The sequence below is a fragment of the Carcharodon carcharias genome, chromosome 1 (assembly GCF_017639515.1).
Source record: "Carcharodon carcharias isolate sCarCar2 chromosome 1, sCarCar2.pri, whole genome shotgun sequence".
NCBI classification, from domain to species: Eukaryota; Metazoa; Chordata; class Chondrichthyes; order Lamniformes; family Lamnidae; genus Carcharodon; species Carcharodon carcharias.
The window spans coordinates 221,077,577-221,094,201 of NC_054467.1; positions in this window are offsets into that span (position 1 = coordinate 221,077,577).

Genomic DNA, 16,625 nt, shown 5'->3' on the forward strand with positions numbered 1-16,625 from the left:
CAGTGAATACAAGCCTATTCGGCCCAATCTCTCTTCATACAACAACCCTACCATCCCAGGAATCAGTCTGGTGACCCTTCGCTGACTCTCTCTATGGCAATTATACCCGTTCTTAGGTAAGGAGACCAAAACCGCACACAATACTCCAGGTGTGGTCTCACCAAGGCCCTGTACAGCTGCAGTAAGACATCCTTGCTCTTGCACTCAAGTCCTCTCACAATGAAGGCCAAAATACCATTTGCCTTCTTAACTGCTTGCTGCACCTGCATGCCTGTTTTCAGTGATTGGTGTACAAGGACACCCAGATCCCTTTGTACATCAACATTTCCCAATCTATCACCATTTAAATAATGCTCTGCCTTCTGTTTTACCTACCAAAACGGATAACTTCACACTTATTTATGTTATACTGCATCTAGCATACCCACTCACTCAACTTGTCTAAATCACCTTGAGGCCCGTTGATATCCTCCTCACCACTCACTTCCCACTTAGTTTTGTGTCATCAGCGAACTTGGAAATATTACATTTGGTTCCCTCATCCAAATCATTGAAGTATATTGTGAATAGCTGGCGCCCAAGCACTGATCCCTGCAGCACCCCACTAGTCATCACTTGGCATTCCGAAAAAGGCCCGTTTATTCCTACTCTCTGTTTCCTGTCTGCTAACCAATTCTCAATCCATGCTAATATATTACCCACAATCCCATGTGCTTTAATTTTACACACTAACCTCTTATGTGGGACTTCACCAAAAGCTTTCTGAAAACCCAAATACACCACGTCCACTGGTCGTCCCTTATCTCTTCTGTTGGTTATGTCCTCAACAAACTCTATTAGGTTTGTCAAACATGATTTCCCTTTCATGTTGACTTTGCCTAATCCCGATGATATTTTCTAAGTGTCCTGTTATCACATCCTTTATTTTCCCTCCCGCTGATGTTAGGTTAACCGGCCTGCAATTCCGTTTATTCCCTCCCTCCTTTCTTAAATAGTGGGGTTACATTTGCCACCCACCAATCTGCTGGGACTGTTCCAGAATCTACAGAGTTTTGGAAGATGACAACCAACGCATCCACTATTTCCATGGCCACCTCTTTTAGTACCCTGGGATGTAGATTATCAGGCCCTGGGGATTTATCCGCTTTCAGTCCCATTAATTCCTCCAGCACTTTTTTTTAGTAATATTAATTTCCTTCAATTCTTCTTTCTCACTAGATCCTCGACTCCCTAGTATTTCTGGGAAGTTATTTGTGTCTTCCTCTGTGAAGACAGAACTAAGTAATTGTTTAATTTCTCTGCCATTTCCTTGTTCTCTGTTAAAAATTCTCCAGTTTCGGACAGTAAGGGACCTACATTTGTCTTCATTAATCTTTTTCTGATGTAACAGGATGTGCACTCTATGGAATTGAGATGCTCTGTTCTGCCTCTTTTTAATAGACTATTAACTGACTTAATAGAAATAAACATAAGACTGCTTAAAACATCAGCTGCTTCCCTTGTATCAACATCACTTTATTTTATAGTTAACTTAAATGTTTTACTTAACTCCTATCTTTTTCCTCAGATTTTAATTTATTAGAACATTCAGAACATTTTAGTTACTATCCCTTACTATTTATTGCACACTCCTTAGCCCTGCTTATCTGGCTAGCTGTAAACAGACTAAGATCGCTTTGAAATCCAAAAATCTCTTCATTTATCTAAAACTGCAATTTCCCTTCACACTTTACATGCTAAGCCAGCATCCATGTTTACTCATTAGCATGTCAAGCACCTAGCTTCTTTAGATGATTTAAAATTTGCAGTCTTGATTCCAAGTGTAAATAAATCTCAGACAGACCCAACTATACTTACCCCCATTAACCTACTTCATAATAAACCAGAAAAATATGAAAATTATTATACTTTCATCACACTGTCTGCAGAACTGCCTGATGACTATCAGATCCACTTGCCAACCAATCTCTTCTCATAAGTATAAATTGTTGTTCCCTTTACATTTGGCATTCTTGCAAATGTCCTGATGAGTGCAAGAGGAAAAGCTTCGAATTGTGTCTTTTTTCGGTGATAAATAAGCTTACCCCAACTTACATGGGTTCCAATGTCTATACAATTTAAGCAAACAAACCATGCAGGCCAAAGCCATGCAGAACTATAAATATCTCTATCTTGTCTTGAGGTGTGAATATTGGCCAATTTGTTATTTAAATTTCTCCCAGCTTTCAGAAAATGTACAAATAATCGATTTTAATGCTGTTTACATACTGTTATTAGTACCTGTGGTAAATAATTTAAATCGTAATCTAATCTATGATTTTTCACAAAGTACTCTCCTTGGGTTAAGCATCAATGGACGGTCTCGTAAATGGGTATTCACCAGACAATATCTAGATAGATCCAGGGATCAAACAGAGAATCCTTGCTACAGTACTTCAGCTTACTGGAATAGATCGTGTATTGTCACATGATTTCATATCAGGCAGGCAGAAAAATACACACCTTCAAATTTAGTCTGTAAGCCAAATTTTTTATATTTTAAACAGTTAAATATGAACAGGAATCGGTAGAAATGGTACTTTTACAATAATTAAACTCTCCTGAAATGTTAGAACAGTAAAGCTACTTTCTCTGCACTAACCTAGGTTATTAAAACACAGCTGTGAGCTTCTTATGTGATGAAATGTTACCATTGAGGCAAGTTTCTTCTGCTGTGCATTCACAAGCTTTTGAAAGTTTGCAATCACAAAGAAAAATAAAGTTTACTTCTCCTCCATAACTCCATTAAGTTAGTACCCATTTATGGCTTTTAATTACAAAGCATATATATCTACACAAATACATGTGCCACTTCCATCAAAGTCCAAAGACATTGCTTAGATTTTCTGTACTTGAAGCACTAAAGTAACCTAATGGAATAGAATGACATCTTAGCAGGAAGGTGTTAAACATTGTGACATGCACAATGTATATGAAGTGACCTTTTTGCATCCCAGATTATAATGTGCAATCTATGCAGCTTGTAAGATCATAGTACTGACACCCCAAGTCCTTTGTGTACAGCAGTCCATCATGGACAAAATTGCTTCAATTTTGTTACAGGTGCTGAAGAGAACCATGACTTTGCAGTAAATGGTGGGTTAGTCATTTTCTACAGTCATCACCTGATATACTGAGACTGGCTTATTTAGAAATGGTCCCTTAGTTTTTGGTTTGAGTAGTCTCGCTTTGGGATTTGCGAACAACTTTAGCTTGGGTCTAGCACCTGAAAGCACCTGGTGTCAGTCATATTCAGGGAGCTTCAGTGATACCTTCTCATGAACAATTAGAATAGTTTTGCAGAGGAGTTAATGTTGCATGGCGAATACTTAGCTCTATAGAGGGATCAGGAGTTATTCTATTTGAATTACATAATATTTGATGATAACGGATGCAAGTGTGACAAAGAGTGCCATGTTTTGGCAACATTGCATTGCACTGAACAAACTGAGTGTTCCAGTTTCTAAAAGCCTTTTTGCAAATATTGGTACAAACATTCTGACATTACTCCAAATGTACAATGCCTTAGAACTTAACTGAGTGATGCCCACTGATGAAAAATGGGCTGCAAGGCTACTCATCAGCGCCCCCGGATGGAACAAAGTGCAGTGATATTTCAGAATACATTCATTATTGCAATTGATTTGATCTCATTACTGAGCTGAACAGCATCCTTCAATTTTTTTAAAATCTTTTTACTGAGCACTTGCCATGTTTTCTGGGGAGCAGGAGTTTTGCACTGTTCCACAGTACGTTCCTTATTAAATCGTTCTCAGGGAGTGTATTGGGATCTATCCTTTTTCTGTAAATTTTTATGTGTTGCACCTTTAAAAGCTGGTATAAAACAGACTCCACAGGCAAATAGTGGCCAAACTTGAGCGCGCACAACAGGAGAATAGTACTAAACTAATAAAGGTGATCCCAGGAAAATGACTGCTCTGTAAATGATGTAGTAGCAAATTTGCAGCAAATGGTGTGTTGGTCATCTTCTGAACTGGACCAGCTATATACATTCTGTGGCTACAAGAACAGATCAGAGGCTGGGAATTCTGCAGCGAGCAAGTCACCTCCCGACTCCCCAAAGCCTGTCCACAAGGCACGAGGCAGGTGTGTGATGGAACACTCTCCACTTGCCTGGATGAGTGCAGCTTCAACAACACTCAAGAAGCATCACCATCAAGCAACACCATCCAGGACAAAAACAAAAAACTGCAGATGCTGGAAATCCAAAACAAAAACAGAATTACCTGGAAAAACTCAGCAGGTCTGGCAGCATCAGCGGAGAAGAAAAGAGTTGATGTTTCGAGTCCTCATGACCCTTCGACAGAACTTGAGTTCGAGTCCAAGAAAGAGTTGAAATATAAGCTGGTTTAAGGTGTGTGGAGGGGGGGGGCGGAGGGAGAGAGAGAGAGAGAGAAGTGGAGGGGGGGTGTGGTTGTAGGGACAAACAAGCAGTGATAGAAGCAGATCATCAAAAGATGTCAACAACAATAGAACAAAAGAACATATAGGTGTTAAAGTTGGTGATATTATCTAAACGAATGTGCTAATTAAGAATGGATGGTAGGGCACTCAAGGTATAGCTCTAGTGGGGGTGGGGAGAGCATAAAAGATTTTAAGATATTTAAAAATAATGGAAATAGGTGGGAAAAGAAAAATCTATATAATTTATTGGAAAAAAAAGGAAGGGGGAAACAGAAAGGGGGTGGGGATGGGGGAGGGAGCTCACGACCTCAACAACTTTAGGTCATGAGCTCCCTCCCCCATCCCCACCCCTTTTCTGTTTCTCCCTTCCTTTTTTTTCCAATAAATTATATAGATTTTTCTTTTCCCACCTATTTCCATTATTTTTAAATATCTTAAAATCTTTTATGCTCTCCCCACCCCCACTAGAGCTATACCTTGAGTGCCCCATCCATTCTTAATTAGCACATTCGTTTAGATAATATCACCAACTTTAACACCTATGTGTTCTTTTGTTCTATTGTTGTTGACATCTTTTGATGATCTGCTTCTATCACTGCTTGTTTGTCCCTACAACCACACCCCCCTCCACTTCTCTCTCTCTTTCTCCGCCCCCCCCCCCCCACACACCTTAAACCAGCTTATATTTCAACTCTTTCTTGGACTCGAACTCAAATTCTGTCGAAGGGTCATGAGGACTCGAAACGTCAACTCTTTTCTTCTCCGCCGATGCTGCCAGACCTGCTGAGTTTTTCCATCCAGGACAAAGCAGCCCACTTGATCAGCACCCCATCCACTACCTTAAACATTCATTCCCTCCACCACTGTCAGTGTGTACCATCTGTAAAATTCACTGCAGCAACTCACCAAGACTCCTTAGACAGCACCTTCCAAACCTGCACCTCTATCATCTAGAAGGACAAAGGCAGCAGATAGATGGGAACACCACCACCTGGAAGTTCCCCTTCAAGCCACTCACCATTCGGACTTGGAAAAATATCAATGTTCCTTCACTGTCACTGCGTCAAAATCTTGAAACTCCCTCCCTAATGGCACCGTGGGCTGCAGCAGTTCAAGGTGGCAGCTCACCACTGCCTTCTCAAGGGCAATTAGGGATGGGCAATAAATGCTGGCCTAGCCAGCGACGCCCACATCCCATGAGAGATAATTTGTTTTCCCCAGTTTATTCCCACAAATATCTTTGTGTGACTGCAATAGCTTTTCAAAGTCATTTTGGCACTTGTCTGGAAGGTAACTCAGTGTCACGTTCAAATTTTTAAGCACTCCCACATTGTCCAATTTAATTAGAGGAAAGTCAACTTCAGAATCCTTCATTTCCACCTCCTTTTCCTTATCTACCACTATTAATACATCCTTTTGGTTATCTTCCCTGTCAAAGTACTTTTTAAGCATATTTACATGACACACCCTCTGGTGCTTTCTTTTTTCTGTGGTAATTATGAAATAACTTACTTCACTCAGTCTCTTCAACCTGGTATGGCCCACTAAATCTTGCCTTTAATGGTTCGTCTGACACTGGCAACAAGACTAACACTTTTTCTCCAGCAACAAAAACTTTTGCCCTCTTTTCTGCACTTGTCTTCATCAATTACTGAGATATCCTTAAATGTTCTTTTGCTAATTCCCATGCTCAGTTCAATCTTTCTCTAAATTTTGTCACATGATCCAGGAGAGTAGTTTCCGAACTTTGACCCACTAGTTTCTCCTGAATCAACTCGAGTGGTCCCCTTACTTCATGAACATAGACTAATTCAAAAGGACTAAATCCTGTTGATTCATTAGCAGCATCCCTAATAGCAAATAACAAGAATGGAGCCCCTCAATCCCAGTCCTGTAGGTAGTCTTGACTATATGCCCTCATCATTAAAGTTTGCCAACTCTCTAAAGCACTTTGTCATTCAGGGTGATAAGCTGAGGACTTACACTGCTTTATTCCCAGGCTGTTCATTACTTCCTTAAACAGCTGTGACATGAAATTTGAACCCTGATCCAACTGTATTTCTTTTGGTAACCCATATCTTGTAAAGAGTTTGGACAACTCCTCTACAATACTCTTTTCTGTAATATTTCATAAAGGTATTGCTTCCAGAAATCTAATGAACACATCCATGATTGTCAGCAAGTACTGATTTCCACTTTTGGTCCTAGGGAGGGCCTCTACACAATCAATCAGAACCCTGGTAAATGGTTCCTCAAATGTTGGAATTGGAATTAAATATGCCATTTTAATCACTACTTGAGGTTTCCCTATCACCTGACATGTTCGACAGAATTTGACTAAATCTTTATGCGGTTCAGACCAATAGAAATGTCTTTGTATTTTAACCTGAGTTTTCCTAATTCCTAAATATCCAGCTATTGGAATTTCATGAGCCATTCTTAGTATTTCATTTCTGTACCCAGATGGTATTACTATTTGATGTGCTACTGCCCACTTTTCATCTGCTGGAACATGAGGAGTTCTCCATTTCCTCATTAACACATTATCTTTAAGGGAATAAAACTCTGGAATACATTCGGCCGCTGTTTCAGGATAAGCTGTCTGATATAACTGCTTTACTCATCGATCTTTCTGCTGTAGCTCTACTAATTTCACTGAGCTAAACACCTCAGCCTTACTCTCTCCAACCTTCTCTTCCTAAACAATCATTTCAAAGACAGATCCAGCTAACTGGAAGTCAGCATCCTTCCCCTGTCTTTTAGATTCTTCCTCTTCCTGTTTCAATCTGTGAGTTTGTGATCTCATTACTACACAGTTTGGAAACAAACCAGGATGTTCTTTCTTGATTGCGTCGCCACAGGCTGCTCGACTACAGTAGGCATCACCAACATCTGTGATCCAGCTATATCATTTCCTAGGATAAATTGAACCCCTGTAATGGACAATTTGTCCATTACCCCCACAATTACCTCGCCTATTTTCAGCCTACTTTTTAAATTTGCTTTACACAAAAGAATATGTTTCGTATCTCCATGAATCCCACTTATTAATACTCTTTTGTGCAATATCCCTTCTGGACAACAAATAGCACTATCCCATAACATTAAGTACTGACAAGCCCCCGTCTCCCTTAAAATTTTGATACCTTTGCTTGCTCCACCCTGTACACATGAATAGATTTTCCCTTCACATACAAAATCTTTAAGCATTTCCATAACCTGCCCTTCAGAATTCCCATGGGTAAATTGTGAACATATTCCCACTTCTTTAGCTACCACTGATTATCCTGCCCCCTCTGTACACAAACCACTGGTTTTTCTTACCTTTGGTTCTCCAAGCCCACAATACTCTTATTTCCAGAACTTTTCTGAGTCCCTATTACTGCAATAGGTTTTCCCTGTAACCTCCAACATGTTGACTTTGTGTGTCCAACCTTAATACAATGGAAATATTTAAGTCTTCAAGTGTCACTTCTACCCTCAGCACCTTCCTTTTTCATCTGAGGAGAAATTTCTTGAGAATTCTCAGCAGTCCCTTCTCTTCCCTGACTACCTGCCCTCCTTTCACCTTCCCACTTCCTAACCTTCTTGAATTTAAAGGGGTGACAGAAAAAGGGTTTTGATCTATGGACCAGCTCATAATCTTTTTTATTTTATTCATTCATAGGATATGGGCATCACTGGCTAGGCCAGCATTTATTGCCCATTCCTAATTGCCCTCATTCAGAGGGCATTTTTAAGAGTCAACCATATTGCTGTGGGTCTGGAGTCACATGTAGGCCAGACCAGATAAGGATGGCAGATTACCTTCTCTAAACATTAGTGAACCAGATGGGTTTTTACAACAATCAGCAATGGCTTCATGCTCATCATCAGACTTTTAATGCCAGATTTTTATTTAATTCAAATTTCACTATCTATCATGGTGGGATTCAAACCCAGGTCCCCAGAGCATTACCCTGGGTCTCTAGATTGCTTGTCCAGCAATACCACTAAGCCATGCCTCCCCCAGCTATCCCCCTTAGCAATCTCTGCTGTTTGCCTAGCTGTTTTAACCCGCTGTTTTTCCACGCAGGTTCTAACTGAAGGAAGTGAAAGTTTAAATACTTCCGAAAGAATTACTTCTCTAAGGGCTGCAAATGTTGTCTGTACCTTTAATGCCCATATCCAATGATCAAAATTACTTTGTTTTACTCTCTCAAACTCAATAGAAGTCTGTCCAGGCTGTTTCCTTACACTCCAAAATTTCTGCCTGTACACTTCAAGAACCAACTCATAGGCAGTTGGAATAGCCTTTTTTACTGCATCATAATCCACAGATACTTCTTCTGACTGTGATGCATATACCTCATGAGCTCTACCTTCCAACCTACTTTGTAAAAGCAATTTTCAGATTTCTTGTGGCCATTTCATTTGCTTAGCTATCTTCTCAAATGAAATAAAGAACACTTCTACTTCTCTTTCCTCAAACTTCGGAACAGCCTGCACAAATTTAAACATCTATCCACTGGATTTTGGGTTGAAGTTGGTCGCTTCACCATCAGAACCTTCCTCAGCATCTGAGGGCTCTTTTTTGAGGTCCAGCCTTTTAAGCCAGTATTCCCTTTCTCTTTCCTCCATTGCTAACTTCTCTGTTTGGAGGTTGAATTTTCACATTTCAATTTCTCTTTGAAATGCTCTCTCTTTTTCATTTTCTCTCTCTTTTGCCTCTAATTCAAGTTTTTTCCTGTGCAACTGAATCTTAGCCAATTCAAGTGACCGACCCTTTGGAGAACATGGTCCTGTTAGTATCCCTTCCAATTTCAAATGCTACGCTATTACTTCAATATTGTCTGCTTTCCTCACCCCTGCAGTTGATCCTAACTGCAACTTATCTGCCAATTCTGTTAACTGAGCCTTGGTTACTTTTTGTAAACCAGTCAGGGTTACATCTTCCACTCCCAGAAAGGTCTTAGCAATTACTAAAGCCATGTTCGCAGTCTAACCACTTTAAAATCCCTCAACACCAGCTCCTGACTTCAGTGTTATTCTCACACTCATAGTCTTCAGATTCACCAACTCCAAGCCAATCAAATAATTTTTTTAAAATTCCAGATGAGCCCCCAGTCTTGTTATGATAAGGCAGGTGGTATTTGCCAGGCTGACCAAATCCCAAAGGGAACCTTGGTCTGGCTATCACAATGATTTTACTATTTGTATTTATTACGAGAAGGTATGTGTACTGAAGTCAGAAGTAAAAATTTCACTACTTTTGGAAATATTAAATATTAAATTAAAACATTTATTAATAAAAGAAAAGAAAAATTAAATACACAAGATTACAGTTAAATTTAGTATTACAACATTTCCCAAAAGATTTCTGCTTAGCTAGACTCACAAATAAACACCCTTTTCCAGGCAACAGTCCCTATAAGTTCTTAATCTATAAAACCTCCAGTAATATTACTGCAAGGCACCCACTGTTGCTAAAAGGGAGGTATTTCATGAGCTGCTCTCTCCCTCTCACTTGAGGATGGAAATCCAAGGCTTGTAACAAAACCTTGCTTTCTGGCACAATCAGACACTTCTCTGGGGTGGCTAGAAGTTTTTTACTTCCCAGGACAGTGCTCACACAGCACACTCTTCAAAATCACATGGCCACACCCCCATACAGCTTTCAATCTTTCCTTAAATATGTGTTTTTTCATCTTTCATTTTTAAACCCATTGTTTTAACTTTCTTTAACAAGTTACCCTTCCCAGAATCTAAAAATATTTCATGTTGTCTTTATGACCACCACTTGCAGGAAAAAATAAACTTGATAGCTTTGCTTTATTTATGACCTTTGCCAGTTGTAAAACTTCCTTTTTCTCTCTTTGAAATTCAATAGGTAAAAATTCACTCTTCATTTACATCCTAATGCAACTTCCTATTCATGCTGTATCTACTGGTATCCCATCGTAGCACATTCATTTCCATTTCAAAAACACCTGTTTTACACCTAACCATTTGATGATATAAACCTTGTAGTTTGACTGTCTTCAATCTAATTAAATTAGTTACACACACACACACACAACATACACACAGCCCCACAACCTACAAGCCTACTTCACAGTATCCCATGGTAATATTGGAAAAAATTATATTTTCTTTACACCATACATACATGGGTGCAGTGATCCATGAAGTCAAATCCTATCATAGACACGACCAGGCAGCTCATTACTCTTACACAAGTCCTACAAATGTTTTTTGTAACTTGCTTTCAAGCAGGCCAATCGGTCATGCTTGGCAGCAAGTCTAATGGATAGGAACTTGGACCCATCATCAAGAACAGTGTGCATTTTGTTAATATAATCACGCTTGCTAAGAATGACTATACCAGTCCCTTTGTTGGGCTTTCAGATATGTGTCTATGTTAAGGCCTCACAACTATATCTGACATACACTCTGCATGCGAAAACTGACCAAGCCACTGGGTATCCCACAATGTGCGTGCTCTAGATCAACTAGGTGTGCTTTCAAGGACTCAGCATCTTCATTGGATGCTGGTTTATGGTGGGATTGCTGTGAATAGGGGAATTCGAACCAGGTAAATGCCTCTTCCCATTTACTGTAGAATGAAGGCACACCAAACTTGAAGCCATGCACAGGAACAAACTCCTTGCTTTCAGAAAGTGCATGATCAGAGAGATTTCCTAAGTGTTTGGCAGCATCATTAATTGCGTTACCAAACTGCTTCCACTTAAGTGAGTTTACAGTGCGGGCGTGTTTCATATAGGTATTATTTATGGCACAGTCATCTATTGAGGCAATGTAGCCAAATGGAAAGGGAAAGGTAGGGATCAAATTGAAAAATGAAAGAAATTTGCCTGCCTTAGATCAAGTGAAGGGCACGGCATAAACTAGTAATCCTACTACCAATCTGTTCCATCTCATTCTGCATAAACACTCAACCGATCATGGGACTGCGTCATTAATAACATAACTTTTCTCCAAGGAAAACAGTCCCAACTTCTCCAATCTATCTTCATAACTGAAGTTCATCATCCCTGGAGGCATGACTTTTTTCTGCACTTCCTCCAATGCCTTCACTTTTTCTTAAAGCAGGATGCCCAGAACTGGATACAATACTCTAATTAAGGCCGAGCTAGTGTCTTACACAAGTTCAACATAACTTCCTTACTCTTGTACTCTATGCCCCTATTAATAAAGAGTAAGGATACTGTATGCTTTATTAACAGTACTCTCAACCTATCCTGCCACCTTCAATGAGACACGAAAAGAAAACTATATATATTAAAACTTTTCTTTGCTATTTTTAAAATTAATACAAAAATATGGTTACATGATAAGTCACATGACCACAAGAGTGGCCCTTTTTTCTGGAAGCTACCAAAAGGAGTTACGAGAACAAAAGAATCCTCCTCTCATAATCATGGAATCTCTCACCCAATTGTAAGGACATTATAATCACAAAACCAGGGGACTTATAGATCGGAACTTGTTTTGTCTGTAGAGCTGTTAACATACCCATCTCACACCTGAAATAGTCCAGGACCATTTCAATAGGGGGCCGTTGAGGAGACAATGGACGTAATTTGCATCTTAATAAGTTTACCCCTCTAGCAGAATCAGCTGGTCTGCCTAGACAGTTGCTTCCTGATACAAGAACCTCAATATGGATGGTAACGCTTTCAACAGCTAATGACAGAGACATTATCAGTCCTGAAATCAAAGCCAGTTCCAGGCACTAGATAAACATCCTGTTTGAAATCATTGTGATGAAAGAAGGTCACATGACTTCAGTGACAATTTTGAAATTTCTATATTCCTTTGAGAATGCAAAGTCCTCAGTTTGCTGTTTAACATCCAACCAGTTAACCACCAAGAAGCAGAACTCCAGGCTGAACAGCAACACAACAGCCTGCTCCTCAAAGCCTGTCTCTGCTGGACATTTCCTACCATGGACTGCAGAACTGACTCAGTCTTTGTATACCAACTTCATCTTGTGGTATCAACACCAACTGTAGAGAACTCTACAACTCCGGTCTTCAGCCAGCTGAAGCTCTTACATGAAAGAACTTCTCACTGGATTCTGATTCTGGGCTTTGATAATCATGTGAACTAATATTCATTTCTGTGGTTCTTTTACTGTTATTATCCATAGTTGTAAAACTTTTTTTCTATTCCCCATTACTGTGTGCGTGTGTAGTGGAGTGGGATGTTGCGAACACTCCTCACCTGGGTTTGAATGTGAATAAACTAACCTTCTGAGTTAACCATAACACAAATTTGCTGCAATTTATTAGTAAATTAGATCTCACAAACTGAGGTTTTGCGAAAACATGCCATAGCCTATTTCAAAAATAATCCAAAAATACCTTCTGCTCGCAGACAGTTGGTGAGAGGAAAGTTTAATTTTCCTTTCTTTCCTGTCCTTAACATTTATGCAAATAAACACCCAGGTCCTTCTGCTGTTGCATCCCCTTTAAAATTGTATCCTTTATTTTATGTTGTCTCTCCATGTTCTTCCTACCAAAATGAACCACTTCACATTTCTCCGCATTGAAATTCATCTGCCATTTGTCCACCCATTCCAACAACATATCGATGTCCTTTTGAAATTCTACACTATCCTCCTTACAGTTAACAATTCTTCCAAGTTTTGTATCATCAACGAATTTTGAAATTGTGCCCTGTACACCAATATCCAAGTCATTAATATATATCAGATCTCAACACTGACTGCTGGTGTACTCCACTACAAACCTTCCTCCAGTCTGAAAAACATCCATTAACCATTATTTTCTAATATAAAAGCAAAATACTGCAGGTGCCAGAAATCAGAAATAAAATCTAAGTGCTGGAAAAACTCAGCAGGTCCAGCAGCATCTGTGGAGAGAGAAACAGAGTTAATGTTTCGAGTCCAACATGACTAGTCTTCAGAACTCTACTACTCTGTTTCCTGTCACTCAGCCAATTTCCTATCTATGTTATTACTTTACCTTTTATTCCATGAGCTATAACTTTGCTCACAATCTATTGTGTGGCACTGTATCAAATGCTTTCGAAAGTCCATGTACACCACATCAACGGTTGCCTTCATCAACCCCCTCTGTTACCTCTCCAAAAAACTCAAGCAAGTTAGTTAAATATGATTTCCCATAACAGATCCATGCTGGCTTTCCTTAATTAACCTGCATTTGTCAATGTGACTATTAATTTTGTCCCAAATTATTGTTTCTAGAAGATTCTCCACCATTGAAATTAAACTGACTGGCCTGTGGTTGCTGGGTTTAGCTTTACACCCTTTTTTGAACACGGCTATAACATTTGCAATTCTCCAGTCTTCTGGAACCACCCGAGTCTAAGGAAGACTAGAAAATCATGGCCAGCGCCTCCACCATTCCCTCTCTCATTTCACTCAGTATCGTTGGATGCATCTCATCCAGTCCTGCTGCTTTATCAATTTTAAGTATAGACAGCTTATCTAAAACCTTCGCCTTATCTATTTTAAATCTTTCTAGTGTATAAATTACCTCCTCTTTCACCATGTCTTGGGTAGCCTTGGTAAAGACAGATGCAAAGTATTTGTTTAATACGCCACCTATTTCTCGCTGCCTCCATGCATAGTCTCTTTTTTTGGTCCCTCTTCATCCCTACTCCACCCTTTTACTCTATATATGCCTATAGAATACTTTGGCATTCCCTTTTATGTTGGTTGCCAGTCTCTTTTCATACACCCTCTTTTTTGCTTCTGTTATTTGCTTTATCACTTCCCCTCAGAGCCTTCTATTATCAGCATGGTTCTCCATTGTATTATCCATCCTACTGACACTTGATCGACTTGGCCTGCCTCTCATTCCCAAGGGCTAGGTGCAGCAATGCCTCCTTCCACATTGAACCGGAAACATGCTGCTATAGAAATTATTCATAAACACAGTCCAGGAACTCTTGCCCCTCTCTGCCCTTTACACTACTACTATACCAGTCTCTATATTTGGATTATTAGAGACCTCATTTTGAATACTATATAATTCTTGCACCTCTCTATAATTTCCTTGCCTATTTGTCCCTCTATGTCTTGGTGGGCTATAGACTACACTGAGCAAAGTAATTGCAACTTTTTGTTCCTTAGTTCTGCCAAATAGATTCTGTCCTTGACCCCTCTGGAGTATCTTCTCTCTCCAGTACTGCAATGCCTGCCTTAATCAATATCGCCAGCCCTCCCCCTTTTCTTCCTTTCCTATCTTTCCTGAACACCTTGTATCCAGGAATTTTTAGTCAAGTTTCTGTTATAGCCACAACATCATATTTCCAATGTCAATCTGCACCTGCAACTCCCCAACCACACTCTTTGTAAATGCATACAGGCACATTAACCCTGATTAAAACTTTATTACTTTCTCCCTTACTCTGACTTCACCCAATAACTTACTATTCCCTACTCTAGTGTTATCTATCTCTCCCAGTATTCTGTGCACCTTGTTATTCCTCTCTGATATTTTCTCCTGGTTCCTATACCCCTGCCAAGTTAGTTCAAGCTCTCCCCAATAGCAGTAGCAAATCGCCCAGCGAGGAACTCAGTCCCAGCTCTATTTAGGTGCCACCCATTCGGCCTACACAGATTCCATCTCCTCCACAGCTGGTCCCAATGTCCCAAGAATCTAAAGCTCTCCAGCCATGCATTCATCTACTTTATCCTTCTATTTTATACTCACTTGTGCATGGTACTGGAAGTAATCTGGAGGTTATTACTTTTGAGGTCCTGCTTGCTAATTTCCAACTTAGTTCCCTAAACTGGGGGAGATGGTGCCATAACAGTAATGTCGCTGGATTAGTAATCTATAGGTGGAGCCTAATGCTCTGGGGACATGGGTTCAAATCCCACCACAGCAGCTGGTGGAATTTAAATTCAATAAATAAATCTGGAATATAAAGCTAGTCTCAGTAATGGTGACCATGACAACTATCAGTGATTATTGTAAAAACCCATCTGGTTCACTAATGTCCTTTAGGGAAGCAAATTGTCTGGCCTACATGTGACTCCAGACTCTCAAAAACGCTGCTGAGGTTTTATAAGGCTCTGGTCAGACCACATTTAGAATATTGTGAGCAATTTTGGGCCCCATATCTCAGGAAGGAGGTGCTGGTCCAGAGGAGGTTCATGAGAATGATACCAGGAATGAAAGGCTTAACATATGAGGAACGTTTGAGGACTCTCGATGGAGTTTAGAAGGATGAGGGGGGATCTGATTGAAACTTACAGAATACTGAAAGGCCTGGATAGAGTGGACGTGGGGAAGATGTTTTGCAGGAGAGACTAGGACCTGAGGGCACAGCCTCAGAGTAAAGGGAAGACCTTTTAGAACAGAGATGAGGAGAAATTTCTTTAGCCAGAGAGTGGTGAATCTATGGAATTCATTGCCACAGAAGGTTGTGGAGGCCAGGTCATTGAGTGTATTTAAGACCAAGTTAGATAGGTATTGATTGGTAAGGGGATCAAAGGTTACGGGGAGAAGGCAGGAGAATGGGGTTGAGAAACTTATCAGCCATGATTGAATGGCGGAGCAGACTCGATGGGCTGAATGGCCTAATTTCTGCTGCTATGTCTTATGGTCTAAACATGGTTGGCTCTTAAATGCCCTCAGTTCACAGACAATCAGGGATGGGCAACAAATGCTGGCCTTGCAAGTAACGCCCACGTCCCATGAAAGAATAGGACCGCATCACTCTTTCTGCCTATGTTGTTCGTGTCAATGTAGACTATGACTGCTAGCTGTTCACCCTCCTCCTCCTCAGGATGCTCTGCAACTGTTCAGTGGTATTGCTGACCCTTGCACCAGGGAGCCAACACATCATTCTGGATTCATATCTGGAGCCACAGAAACGCCTGTCTATTCTATCAAAGCACCTATCACTATTGATCTTCCAGCCTCCCTTGTACCCCCCTGTACAGCCAAGCCATCCGTGGTGCCCATGACTTGCCTCTGGCTGCACTCCCCAGATGAACCATCAGCCTCACTTGGATTCTGTTGGAGAGTGGGTTGCACTCAGGGGATTACCTGCCTGCTTCTACTTGACTTTCTGGTGGTCACACACTCTGTCTTTCCCTACATATCCTTAAGCTGCAGGGTGATCACAAGTATCAACTGCCATCCACAAATCTCTCAACC